The sequence below is a fragment of the Cucurbita maxima genome, unplaced genomic scaffold, assembly GCF_002738345.1.
Source record: "Cucurbita maxima cultivar Rimu unplaced genomic scaffold, Cmax_1.0 Cma_Scf00118, whole genome shotgun sequence".
NCBI lineage: Eukaryota > Viridiplantae > Streptophyta > Magnoliopsida > Cucurbitales > Cucurbitaceae > Cucurbita > Cucurbita maxima.
In genome coordinates, this window is record NW_019272134.1 from 117,765 (window position 1) to 132,975 (window position 15,211).

Sequence of the window (15,211 nt, forward strand, 5' to 3'; positions counted from 1 at the left end):
GTAGTTCCGAGCCGTTAACGTGTCGGACTTTGAGAAGCTTATCAGTGCAACTACTTCAAAAGAAGCGTCGGACACTTTAGGAAAAGTGTTCAAAGGAATCGACCGAGTCAAACAAGTGCGTCTCAAAACTCTTCGTGGCAAGTTGGAGAGCATGAAGATAAAGAAGTTATAAAGTGTATTTGACTACGTCACGCATGTACACACTGTGGTAAACCAACTCAACCAAAATGGAGAAATGTTAGCCGAGACGCGGGTTTTGGAGATGATTTTAAGGTCATTAACCAACAACTCAACCGAAATGAAGGAGTCAATCAAGCACTTCAAACCAAGGCGTCAATCAAAGATGAAAAGGTACTCTACTCTCAAAATTTTGAAGGTAGAGGTTTTGGCCGTGAAAGTAGTAAAAATGGTCATGATTGTCAAGGCAGCAGTCATGAAGGATACTGTAAGAAGAAGGGACAATCGAGCCAAGCAAATTTGCATGGAAGAGGACGCAGTCGAGGAAGAGGCAGCCAATCAATTTACTCCAACATTCAGTGTTACAAATGTCACAAATATGGTCACTATGCGAACGATTGTAACTTCGACAAATGTTACAATTATGGCAGAGGGGCATTTTGCAAACAATTGTCGAGTCGATAAAAAGGTGGAAAAAACAATCAACCTAGCCTTGGATGACGCAACAAACGAAGGTCTTCTCTTGATGGCTCAAAATGAAGATCTAAAAGCGAAAGAACATGGCGAAGAAAAAGATGATGGTCGTAGTTGTGAAGCGGTGGAAGCCATTGGAAACGAGGGGATACACAGCAGATTTGACAAAATCACGATATTAGAGACAAAAAAATCGAAGAAGGAATCTAGATTGAACACACGATCGACGAACGAGCCAAAGAAACTTCCAAATCATCAGAAGGAGAATAGAGATTTAGAGCAACAACCAAAATCTGCCGCTAATAAATTTGTGGAGAAGTCTCAGTTGCAGACGTTGAAATTCCTGAACGAGCGCCTTTTGAAGGAGAAAGTAGAGATTAAAAAAGAAAAGAAAGCTTTTAGAAATGGAGATTGAAAGGTTAGAAAAGAAAGTGGCTGAGCTAAGTGAGAGTTGTTTCTATCTCAAACAGGAGAAGGAAGAGAATGAGAAGGTAATTTGTGAGCTTATGAAGAGAATTGAAGAAGGTGTGGAGTGATAGAGGTCAGCTACTGATGAGTGGTGGGTTCAAAACCGGAGGAGTGCGTTGGGAAGTGAGATTCTTTACATTGAAGCTTGGCACCATACTGATCGGGTCAAACATCTATCTAGTCAAACTGGGTTAGATGTGGGCATGGGTTGGAAGAGCTACCACGTGTTGCAAATCGAGTGGAGCCGCGTCACCTTACAACACGCATGACGCGTTATTCCATTCATCGTCAATACGTGTCCCTCAGGCTGTCTGACATGCTTTTCCTCCCGCAAGTTGATACGTGGCTTGCTGGCTATCTGACGCGCTTTCTGTCCCACAAGTTGACACGTGGCTTGTCGGAAAATTTTCTCCTGACAATGCGCATAACGCGTTATTCCACCCAATCGTCAATACGTGTCCCTCAGGCTATCTAACGCGCTTTCCCTCCAACAAGTTGACATGTGGCTTGCCGGAAATTTTTCTCTCCTGAGAGTCGCAATACTGAATCTGGCCTTCAAAGTCAGTTCATTTACCTCCTTGTTCCCGAAAGGACCCTCAGAAATCCTTGAATTTCATCCTTCATAGAAGAACATATCAAACGGCTAAAATAAGTTCATTTACCTCCTTCTTGTTCCTAAAAGGACCCTCGGAAATCCTCAAATTTCATCCTTCGTATAAGAACATATCGAACGGCCAAAATAAGTTCATTTACCTCCTTGTTCCTAAAAGGACCCTCAGAAATCCTCGAATTTCATTCTTCGTAGAAGAACATATCGAACGACTAAAGAAAAATTGTGAATGAGAAAGGTTACCTCGCAGGTCTTATCGGTTTACAGTTCGTAGTGTTGTAACCCCATATCATGAAAAGATATTATTATGAATTAATAAAATTTGGCCTATGTAATTTGTCGAATCTACAACCATCACGTTATTAACACAACAATCTAACCAACTGAGCTAATTGGACATAAGTTTTATGCACGTTATAGATCGTTAGCTCCTAATCCAGTCAATCGAGTTTCGTTTGCATAACTTTATGCATAATAAACTTAAAAAAGTCATTATCTTTTAAAGTTCATAGTGTTTTAACTCGTATCATGAAAAGATATAATTAAAAATAAATAAAATTAGCACATGGAGATGTCAAACCTGCAACCTTCACGATATTAGCACATCGCTCTAACCAACTTAGCTAATAAGCCATAGGTTTTATGCACATTGTAGATTGATAGCTCATAATTTAATAAATCGAGTTTAGGTTACATAATTTTTTGCATGATAAACTTAAAACTTTAAGTCATTATCTTTAAAGTTCGTAATGTTGTAACCCCGTATCATGAAAAGATATTATTAAGAAGAAATGAAATCGGCCCATGCAGGTGTCAAACCAACGACCTTCACATTATTAGCCCGACATTCTAACAAACTGAGCTAATAGGCCATAGGTTTTATGAACATTGTAGATCGATAGCTCCTCATTCAGTCAATCAAGTTTCGCTTACATAATTTTATGCATAATAAACTTAAAACTATAAGTGATTATCTTTTAAATCTAGTATCATTAAATATATCATTATTGAGAAGGAATGAAATTAACCATGCAAGTGTCAAACCTGTAGTAGCTCCTAATATAGCCAATCGAGTTTAGGTTACATAATTTTATGCATAACAAAACTTAAAACTCTTTAATTTCAAGTCATCATGAAATTAGCCCATTCAACCTTCATGTTATTAACTCGACGTTCTAACCAACTAATCTAATAGGCCACAAGTTTTATACTCATTGCAGAGTAGTAGCTCCTAAACCAGTCAATCAAGTTTAGGTTACATAAGTTTATGCATAATAAACTTAAAACTTTAGGTCGTTATCTTTTAAAGTTTGTAGTGCTTTACCCCCGTATCATTAAAGATATCTTTGAGAATTAATTAAATTGACCCATCCAAGTGGCAAACATGCTACCTTCGCACTTAATTAGCGCGACGTTCTAACAAACTGAGCTAATGGACCAAAGGTTTTATGCAACTTGCAGATCAATAGCTCCTAATCTAGCCAATCACTTCATTTTAAAACATTATATTTAAAGTTCGTAGTGTTGTAACCCCGTATCATGAAAAGATGTTTTTAAGAGAATTAATGATATTGTCCCATGCTAAAAGGGAGGTCCATCACTTCATTTTATAAGCCCACTTGAACTGTTTAAAGTCATTCGAAAAATACATTTTTTGACGGCTCTAGGTTAATATTTTGGCTGATCCGGCTAGGGTTTGATACGTTCGGACACTTTCTTCTTTCAACTTTTCAGAAGCTTAAATTAGTATGACTATCTTTTGCCTAGTTAAATTTTCAGAATCGAGTTTAAATTATTAATGTACCGGTAGGTTTAGTTAGTTTATATACTTATGGGTAAGTTTAAATTACTTTATACCAAAGTAGGTGAGTTAATTTCCATAATAAAATTTTAATTTATGGTTGTTGGACTTCTTAGGAAAAATTAAAATTTAGAGGCCAACATTAAGTTAATGTCAAATGGTTGTAGCTGCTTCGAAGGCTAACTAAGTAAGTGGCCTTACCATCATTTGGTTATAATTGTGTATTGTATGATGACACGTGCTCGTGGCTTTGCAAATTGTAATAGCCCAAGCTCATCGCTAGCAGATATTGTCTTCTTCGGGTTTTCAAGATTACCTTACGTTTTTAAAACGCATAGAGAAATTTTCACTCCCTTATAAAGAATGTTCCCCTCTCCAACTGTTGTGGGATCTCACAATCCATCCTCTTTCGAGACTCAGTATCCTTGTTGGTACTCGTTACTTTCTCCAATCAATGTGGGATCTCACAATCCAACCCCTTTCAAGCCCAAGCATCCTCGCTAGCACATCGCCCGATGTCTGGCTCTAATACCATTTGTAACCGTCCAAGCCCACCACTAGTAAATATTCTCCTATTTTGACTTTTCCTTTGGGGCTTCTGCTCAAGGGTTTAAAATGCTTTTTTCTTTGGAGAGATTTTTACACCCTTATAAATAATGATTTGTTTCCCTCTCCAACCAATGTGAGATTTAAAAAATGCATTTGTCAACTACTAAATGAAAATCAATGCATACACTGTTATTCGTTCTCCCCAGTACACCACTCAGTGTCTGGCTCTGATACCAACATTAACACCCCTAATTTCTTACCTTAATTAGAGGTGTCAAACATGCATGCCTTAATAAACATATGCGGACATTGAAATGATACATTTTCAAATGAAGTCATAGACTTACACATTTAATTTAAAACAAGAAAGTAAGAAATAACGTAGTTTTAAAACATGAAAAAGTTTTGCGTATATCCCATAGGGTCGAGACTTTATCCAAAGTACATGTGTAAGCTTGTGAGTGCAACAGCCCACCACTACTCGAATGGTAGTGTGTTCTTTTGTTATCTTATGTAAACCTAGAAGGAATTCCATGACATAATCTCTAAGTTGTTGAACCTTTGAGTACCCATCAGATTCACTAACCAACGGTTTGGAAATATCCTTTAACAACTATCTATGTGACCTACCACGTTGAAGAACTTAACCAACTTGGGATTCACTCACTATGTATCAGTAATTTAGTGTGGTATTCACATTAAGGATGAGGAAAATAATCTCATGTTCGTTTGGTAAATATGAATTTGGATACTTACTTTTTGAGTTGTCTTAATACTCTAACTAGTCATCTCTTCATAACATCATTAAATCTTACTTACCTTCATATATCATCTAGTACATCCTTATACTATAACTAAGGCCAGCAAATTCCTTAACTTTTGAAATCTCTTCTCACAACTTTATATCTCTAAATAAGTCTAGACAAACTACAATTTGTTCCTCCTTTAAAATGGTTCACCAGACCATATTCTATAATATTCAATGTCTAAGGAAAATACTTTTGTTCAACCAAGACTCTACATCGGAGAGTTTGGTATAACGCTCATTATATAGAGGTATCAAGTTGGCTTAAGGGCTCATCTTGTTATCTTTTTTGTCTCTGATTAGCCTCCTATAATCGATATGAACACTATTATAAAACAAGTTTAGAAACCTTGTTAAATATCTAATTCATAAAAATTACTTGAGCTATGGGAAATTAGTGAGCCCAACAACATCACTCTAACTCACACAACTATGTCGAACTCCGAGAAAACCTTTTAACCTTGCCTTATTGGTTCATATGCTTGAGGGAACCCTTGTTTCTACATGTATGCATGTTTTTTTTTTTCTTTTTAATAACTATCTGGATCAACTCTTAATGTTCAATATATCGTCGTGTGTGCCCATTATTTCCTCTTAACGACTAGAGATATTGCTCTCTAAAACAAATGTTGAGGAGTGTGAAGTCGTGACTTAGTAGCTCATGTGTCTATGGCAGGGTCTACCTTAACTCTGCCAAGTTGTCCTGGCCACTAAAAAAAATCAAGTAGATTCAAGCTTCATATCTCGTGTGGGTATTAATGTTGGAATAACTTAGATACAACATTCAACCTTATTTCAAACCTTTCTAATTTCTTAGAGTTCATACCTTAAACACGTTCTAATTTCCCTCCAAAAAGTGTTACCCTTTAGAGCTATACTATTTTATACAAATCAGACTACTCAAACTATTAATTACTCCTTATACTAATAAACTTTAACACACAACTATTAATTACTCCTTAACAATAAACACATTCAACAATAAACACATTCAACAACTATTAATTACTCCTTAAATCAAAGTTCCCTAAAGGTATATAATACACATATTCTGTACAAGTTAAAGTAGTACACACTATTTTTAACCTTGAGAGTACAAGTAACAACAAGTCATATGATTTTGAGCCATACGTTGACTCTATTAACGCCGTTCTCCAGAGAAGGTAATTGGAACCATAGTTCCTTTTACTATTATTATATTCTGGAGGAGACTGGATCTTCACATGGTTGAGACACCTGCACACAAATTGAACAGGCGCTATAATTCTTGCCGGAAGAGTTATGCTGTCAATACCATCGCTGAGAATGAGAAGATAAACGGGTGATATACCACATCAATTCGTTGGAGTCGGCTACATGACGTCTGAGGCTTCGTCTTGACCTTCGGGTTACTCTACATCATTGCTGACTTCGCAATGACAGATTCTGGCTTTAGGATAGGGGTTTATAGAAAAAGTACTCCCATTTGCAGTGGTGGTGTATCGGGAATACTTTAGCAGGTACCGTATCCTCTTTTTGGAGTGGTGGCGAATCGACTTTTTTGAGTGGTGGCTAATCACTTTTTCGAGTGGGAGGGAATTTTTTCAATTTCTGTATAATACGCAGTGCAAATTACCCACATCACTTCTGAGGAATCACTCCTTGAGTAGAAAAGGCAAAGGCAAAGGCAAAGGCAAAGCCTATTACCCACATTGCTTCTGAGGATTCACTAATCGAATTACAAGGATAGTTAGATGCTTTATATTAAAATGCTACACATCCATAGGAAGGGGATTATAATAACTAACTTAGGCAAGTTATCAACCAGCGTTGACGCAGTAGAGAATTCAATTATGAGGATTCACTCCTTAGAACTGGAAAATTCAATTGCCTTAGTTCTTTTAAGGACAGAAGCCTATTACCCACATGCCTTATGAGGATTCACTCCTTGAGTAGGAATGCAAATTATCCCACAAGCCTTATGAGGATTAACTCCTAGAGTGGGAATGCCTATTACCCCACATGCCTTATGAGGATTAACTCCTTGAGTGGGAAAGCCTATTACCCAACATGCCTTATGAGGATTAACTCCTTCTTTCACAATGTGTAGAACAGGAAAATTCAATTGCCTTAGTTCGTACTGGCCACTAAAAAAAATCAAGTAGATTCAAGCTTCATATCTCGTGTGGGTATTAATGTTGGAATAACTTAGATACAACATTCAACCTTATTTCAAACCTTCCTAATTTCTTAGAGTTCATACCTTAAACACGTTCTAATTTCCTTATGTGATCTTGCATACTTACCCTTAAGGTCTTAAATGGGTTTCTTAAAAAGTTTATTTAATCATTGAGGTCTTTTAGAATCTTGAAAACATTTTATAATTCTTATAGGGGTATGTTGATCATTTACCACCCGAAATCTTGGTTGAATCTGGAAATATTCCAATGGCCTTGTAACTTTGTATAAAATCTTTGAATCATGACATATTCAAATGGTCTTCTAAGTATGTTATAGAAGAGACAACTCATTGAATCCAACGACCAAATTTAAAATGGAGATCAGTTGCCCAGTAATTAGAGAGAATATGTATGGCATCAATTTTATAAAATTTACGAAAATCTAGAAGTTTTTTAACGTCGATTGAAGCTATCTCTATAAAGCCTGAAGTAGGAGCTTTCGTTTGGAGCAAGAATCGAGCCAAGTCGAGCCTTCAACCGTGAGTTGTTATAGCCTCTGCGATTTTGGGTTTCTTACTGTCTGATTTCTTCCAAATTTGAGAGCCATAGTCAACCATTTTTCTTCAAACCTACTTTTGCACCTTCTAAATTAGAATATCCAAAAGTTTCGTGATGAAATAAAGTGTTGAAGGTGCCTCAAACACAAGTTCTCAATTTTGTCCGTCTTTAAAGGAAGATGGTTGAAGCTCGAAAATTAAATACGAGCCTACATGCAAATTTGTCAAGAAACTTATCATGTTCGATTTTTAAACCTCCAAATAATATTTACGTAGAAGACCACGAAGGTTAACAATGTTGGGTTTTATGTCCTAAAACTCATAGTTTGTAAACAAAAACATATTCTATTTTCAATAAAGTTATTATTGTTGTTTATTCAGTAAAGATTGTCATTGAATAAAGTGAACTTTACAATCATTCATTTAAATCCAATAAACTAAGAACACTCTGGCTATAGTATGATTACTTGAACTTTATGTAGAGACATAAGAGTTGATCAAGTTCAAGTATATAGTCAAAATGATCTATAGTATAAGGTTAAGGCTGAGTACCTTATTTTGGAGACACTATAGATGCGACCCACTTTTGTATATGATATAAACAATGTGATCACTAAAATTGTACATGTGAAGACATGTGAGTGAGGGTGTCCTATGCAATGAGTATTGCATAAGATCGGACCATGAAGAAAATCACTCACTTTATAATGTCGTTTACTATTGAGACTGATTTTCTTTTCATTTGATGACCTAGGTAACTCGATCTTAATCCTGAGCTAACCATGAACTCCTGTTTATTCGGAATTATCCTTAGATTTGCATGGGTGAGAGTGACTCAAGTTCGCCGATTTAATAGGCCTCCCATTTCAGGGGTAAGACTGGGTAAATGGATGGGGACGTGGGGTGCAAGATGAAATTCACTCCTACCCACTTTTAGGGATAAAAGAGAGATAGTTCTCTTAAGTACTGACTCCTGGTCTTGAACAAGAGGCCCCACTTTCTCATTGGCCTGAGAGGGATCCGGTTTACTGGTTGGACCACAAACCAATTGGTCATCAGAGGATTAGTGAGACATAAGAAACAAGAAGTAACTATAGGGGTAAAACGGTAAATTGACCCAGCTCTAGTTACGAACAACCTGTGAAGGATCGACTTACTAATCATAGTTATATCAAATGGACAAAAATATATCTATAGTGAGGAGAGTGCAACTATTAGGCTATAGTGGAATGTCCTAGTAGTTAACGAATGTTGGTTAACAAGGTTAATGAGTTTAACCAGTAAATCTTGGATCGTTGGAGCCCATGATCTATTGGTCCATTAGGTCCCTCTGCTAGCTCATATCGGACTAAACCATAGAACAGTGTGACGAGTGAGTTCGAAGTGTTCGAATTCAAATTAGGGAGAATGCTCTACATATATACGATATATTTAACCACATTTTTGTTTTATTTACGAATTAAACAAAAAAGAGAGAGTCTGAGATATTTAAATAAGATTTAATACCTTAATCAAATATGTGTCGAAATTAATTGGGATTGTCAGTTGAATTAATATTAAATATTAATTAAATAGTTTAATTCATCATTTAATATTACTTTGATTTGAAATTAATAATTCAAATTGATTGTTGAATCAAAATGAAGAAAGTCAACATGTTACTTCATTTTATGGAAAAATCCATGCTAGTGAAATTTTGAGGTGTCAAAATTTGGTTTAACCAAACTTGCATACTTGCCAAATAAACCCCACAAATTAGAGTGGAATTTTAAGTGTCAAAATTTGGTTAACTCAAGCATGCATGTTTGCCACATAATCCAAAACATTTGAGTGAAATTTTGAGTGTCAAAATTTGGTGATCTCAAATTTGCATGAACACGCAAACATGACTCTATAAATAGAGTGATCATAATACATGAAAGGTCTTCTTGTTGGTGAAAAACCTTGAGAATAACCTCTCACAAACACTCTCTTCATATATACAAAATTCCTCCCAAGTTTAAGTCGTTCACCGGATTCCACAATCCCGTTCTAAGGCCGGAGAATAGTGGAGAAGACACTAGTGGTGGTTCGAAACCGGTTCGTGAGGAAAGAGGAATTTAAACTAGAAAAGGTTAGTATTCAAACTCATTAAGTTTTAATACTTATGAACATGCTAGTTATTTACTATAAAAGTGCCTAAGATCCAAATTGCTTCCGCATGTGTTATATTAACACCTTCAAACAAGACTTAGTAAGTCCAATTGAAGAAAATTATTTTCGTTTAAAATTTGGGAGTAAGGATCAAAGTCTTACTTACAATCAATTTTCTTCAAAATTGAGCCTTTCTTTAGCTTTAGAAGATTAAGTGGAGGGCTTTTAATGAAGAAATTGGGAGTTAATACGTCATAGATAAGGTTACCTAAGGAAACAAAATTCAGCTGTTTTTAATAAGGATCAAATTCATTTTTGTATCGAAAGACCATGGGACCATACATCTTCATAAAATTTGTGTCTTATAAATTTCTAAAATTGAAAAAATAGATAATATTTTTATACACTTTCAACTTTATATCATCTCTAAACAATATATAATATGTCAAGTTAATTACTTTATATATATCTAATAGAGTTTCAACACATTAAAATCAATTACTTTAATAAAGGTAAAGTTGAGTTTTATATTACATAAATACTTTATATATATCTAATAGAGTTTCTAACACATTAAAATCAATTTCTTTAATAAATGTAAAGTTGAGTTTTATATCTAGTATCATAAAGTTTTAATTTTATATCTATTATGCATGTGACTTTTACTTTTGAGTAGAGCAATATAGCAAAGGTCCCACCGAGATTTGAACTCGGGTTACTGGATTCAAAGTCCAATGTCCTAACCACTAGACCATGGGACCACAAATTTTTCAAGATTTGTTCGTCATAAATCTATGAACTTTAAAAAGAATAATAGTATCTTATTTGTTTCTTATAGATCTCTAAATTTTGAAAATGATTTGTCTTTGTTTTTAGTTTTGTATTTGATAGGGTTTCAACGGAATAAAATCAATTAATTTATTAGAACATTTGTATAATTATTCAACCATTCTTCTTCACTAATTTTCATCTTACTTTAATAGAGTTCATAAAAAGGTTATTTTGAAACAAATTTAACGTTAGAAAAAGATACTTATTTAATAAGTTTTTCCCCATCCATATTTTTTAACAGTTTATTTGAATATTCTAGGTAACATTTGGAAGTAAAAAAATCAAATTATTTGTGTTTACCCTATTTTAATAAAAAGAAGACAATAATGAAATCCATGTGCTACTTATTAATATATCAATGACTATTTAGATCCAAACAGTTACTTAGTGGGGTCATTCTCAACTTGTTAATAAGATCTCTAATAAATACAAAGTTAATAGTGAGAAAAGAAAAAACAACGAAAGTTATTCTCCAATGTGAGTTAGGTTGAGAATCTCAACTCGCATTCTAAGGACATGTAAATAAAATATAGATTGTCAAGAAGTAGATTATTAAAAATGGTCATACTAGACCTTTTCTTTAGGGTTGAAGTAGCTACCATTTAATTAGGATGTACATTTGTACGAATGTGAGGACAACTAAATTAATTTATTAGTGGGGGTTTGAATTTCTTATTTTTTGAGTTGCTAATTTTATTCTTCTTAAATTTGTTAGTTTGTAAGCCTATAAAAGTCGACCAAGTTGATTTGTTTGATAACACAATTGATTTCAGAGTTTTAGTTTGTGTGTATACAACATTTGGTATCAAAGCTACAATGTAAGACCTAATGCAAGACCTAATGCAAGACCTAATTCAAGAATTGGTATCAAAGCTACTTGCAAGACTCATGCGGCAAACCGCCACTTGCTTCCAAACAATTATAGAAGACAACATTCATATTTGGCACCGCAGATATGGGCATCTATGTTTCAAAGGTTTGAGAACATTGCAACATAAACAAATGGTTAGAGAGTTACCCCAGTTGAAAACATCGTCTAAAATATGCATTGATTGCATGGTGGGAAAGCAACATAGGGATGCATTTCCAAAGAGAAGTTTATGGAGAACAAGACAAAGGCTGTAGCTAGTACATGCAGACGTCTGTGAATCCATCAAAACTATTTCCAATAGTAATAAGAGGTATTTTATAAGTTTTATTGATGATTACCGTCGCAATGTGTGAATATATTTTCTTGCTAAAAAAAATCTTGTTGATAAAGAGATTGGAGATTTTGTTCGTTGTCTACCCATAGATAGAGATGGAGAGTACACCTCTCACGAGTTCAATAGTTTTTGCAAAATTAATGGTATCAGTAGAAAACTGCAGCTACACTCACCAATAAAATAGTATAGCAAGTCTAGCAGAGCGCAAGAATAGAACAATCATGAACATGATTAGAAGTATATTATCAGAGAAAAAGTTCCAAAGAATTTGTGGCCAGAAGCAGTAAACTGGACATTGCACATGCTCAATAGAAGTCTTACAGTGGTAGTGAAAAATATGACTTCAGAGGAGGCTTGGAGTGGCACAAAACCTAATACAAATTATTTTTGAGTTTTTGGTTACATTGACCGTGTTCATGTATCAGACGATAAGAAAAAGAAGTTAGATGATAAAAAAATTTCAATGTGTGCTACTAGGGATGAGTGAAGAGTCTAAAACATATAGACTCTATGATTTAGTGTCCAAGAAGATAATTGCAAGCAGAGAGGTGATTTTTGCAGAAAACAAATGTTGGAATTGGGGTAAAAATAACAAAGAAGTTAGACTTGATACCCACGAATGGAAAGATAGTAATATAGAAGGAAGCGAACATGATCAAAGTGAGGAAGAATCTGAAGAGGAGGTGATAGTAGACGAAGAAGAAGGGGAAGCTAATATATCTTCCAATGAGCCATCTAAATTAAATTTTTCAACATCTGAAGAAAGCACACCCGAAGTGAGGAATAGAAGAGCACCATTATGGATGGAGATTATGCGAGCAAGGGAGAATTTTATGAAGAAGCTGAGCCCGACAATTTAGTTCTATTAACCTCAACTACAGATTCGACTACCTTTGAAGAAGCTGTTCAAAGTTCAAAATGGTGAGTTACAATGGACTTGGAGATAGAAGCCATCGAACGAAATGAGACTTGGGAGTTGACAGATTTTCCTAGAGGAATGAAGAAGATTGGAGTAAAGTGGGTTTTCAAAATCAAACTCAACGAAAATGGGGAAGTTGACAGTATAAGGCTACGTTTGTAGCAAAAAGTTATGCACGACAACATGGTATAGACTATTCCAAGGCATTTGCACTGTGGCTAGGTGGGATAGTATTCGAATGATAATTGCTTTAGCAGCCCGGAATAGTGGGAACACATATCAGCTTGACGTGAAAAGGGCTTTCTTTTATGGAGAGTTAAAAGAAGCCAACTTTCGAGCAACCACAAGGTTATGAGAAAAAATGTCAAGAATACAAGGTATACAAATTGATGAAGACATTATATGGTCTTAAAGAAGCCCTACGTGCATGATTTAATCGACTTTAAGAACAATTTATCGAAGAAGGATTTGAGAGGTGCAACTGTGACCTTAATTTATTCATACAAACAGGAGATAGAGGTAAAATTTTGATTGTTAGACTATATGTTGACGATCTAGTTTTTACTAGTAATGATGAGTGCATGTTTGTTAAGTTCAAGAATTTTATGAAACTTAAATTTGAAATGACAGATTTGGGAAAAAATGAAATATTTTCTACGGGTAGAGATTTTACAAAATCTGGAAGACATTTATATTAGTTAGAGAAAGTATGCAAAAGATGTTTTGGACTAATAGTTTGAAAAACCATGTTGTTCCTGCTGTTAGACTCACACCGGATGAATTTAATGTATCTAATTGCAACAAGGTTGGATTTATTGTATGCAGTGTCTCTCATTTGTAAATTCATGGCCAAGAAGATAATTGCAAGTAGAGAAGTGATTTTTTAAGAAAACAAATATTGGAATTGGGATAAAAATAACGAAGAAGTTAGACTTGATACCCAGGAATGGAAAGATAGTAATATAGAAGGAAGCGAACATGATCAAAGTTGGGAAGAATCTGAAGAGGCGGTGATAGTAGAAGAAGAAGAAGGGGAAGCTAATGTATCTTCCAATGAGCCATCTAAATCAAATTTTTCAACATCTGAAGAAAGCACACCCGAAGTGAGGAATAAAAGAGCACCATTATGGATGGAGATTATGCGAGCAAGGGAGAATTTTCTGAAGAAGCTGAGCCCGACAATTTAGTTCTATTAACCTCAACTACAGATTCGACTACCTTTGAAGAAGCTGTTCAAAGTTCAAAATTGTAAGTTACAATGGACTTGGAGATAGAAGCCATCGAACGAAATGAGACTTGAGAGTTGACAGATTTTCCTAGAGGAATGAAGAAGATTGGAGTAAAGTGGGTTTTCAAAATCAAACTCAACGAAAATGGGGAAGTTGACAGTATAAGGCTACGTTTGTAGCAAAAAGTTATGCACGACAACATAGTATAGACTATACCAAGGCATTTGCACCTGTGGCTAGGTGGGATAGTATTCGAATGATAATTGCTTTAACAGCTCGGAATAGTTGGAATGTGTATCAGCTTGACGTGAAAAATGCTTTCTTTTATGGAGAGTTAAAAGAAGCCGTCTTTCGAGCAACCACAAGGTTATGAGAAACAAAGTCAAGAATACAAGGTATACAAATTGAAGAAGACAATATATGGTCTTAAAGAAGTCCTACGTGCATGATTTAGTTGACTTTAAGAACACTTTATCAAAGAAGGATTTGAGAGGTGCAACTGTGACCTTACTTTATTCATACAAACAGGAGATAGAGGTAAAATTTTGATTTTTAGTCTATATGTTGACGATCTAGTTTTTACTAGTAATGATGAGAGCATATTTGTTAAGTTCAAGAATTTTATGAAACTTCAATTTGAAATGACAGATTTGGGAAAAAAGAAATATTTTCTAGGTGTAGAGATTTTACAAAATCTTGAAGACATTTATATTAGTTAGAGAAAGTATGCAAAAGAAGTTTTGGACTAATAGTTTGAAAAACCATGTTGTTCCTGCGGTTAGACTAACAAAGGATGAATTTAATGTATCTAATAGCAACAAGGTTGGATTTAATGTATGCAGTGTCTCTCATTAGTAAATTTATGGCAAATTCAACAGAGTTGCATTTGCAAGCTACAAAAAGAGTGTTGAGATACTTAAAAGGTACTGTAAATTTGAGAGTTTTTTATTGGAAAAGGGGTAATGGAGAGTTGATAGCATATACTGACAGTGATTATGAAAGAAATATATAAGGCAGGAAAAGCACTTCTAGTTATGTGTTCTTACTCAGTGATGGAGTTGTGTCTTGGTCTCAAAAAAATAACTTGTAGTTAATTTGTTACTACTGAAGCAGAATCTGTGGTAGCCGCCTCTTGTGCTTGTCATGGGCTGTGGATGAGGAGAGTTTATGAAAAACTATGTTATTTGATAACAGTTACACTATTAAGCTATCCACGAATCCAATCATGCATGGACGTAGTAAACACATTGATGTTTGGTTTCATTTCTTGCGTGATTTGACCAGAGATGGAGTT

At 34.9% G+C, this 15,211-nt stretch overlaps 1 non-coding gene across 1 annotated transcript; it reads right to left on the reverse strand.

The window, feature by feature from the left end:
* Positions 1-10,422: 10,422 nt before the first annotated feature.
* On the reverse strand, positions 10,423-10,494 carry TRNAQ-UUG. Its single transcript has one exon. It is a non-coding gene; the product is annotated as a tRNA-Gln (tRNA).
* Between the last annotated feature and the right edge of the window lie 4,717 nt (positions 10,495-15,211).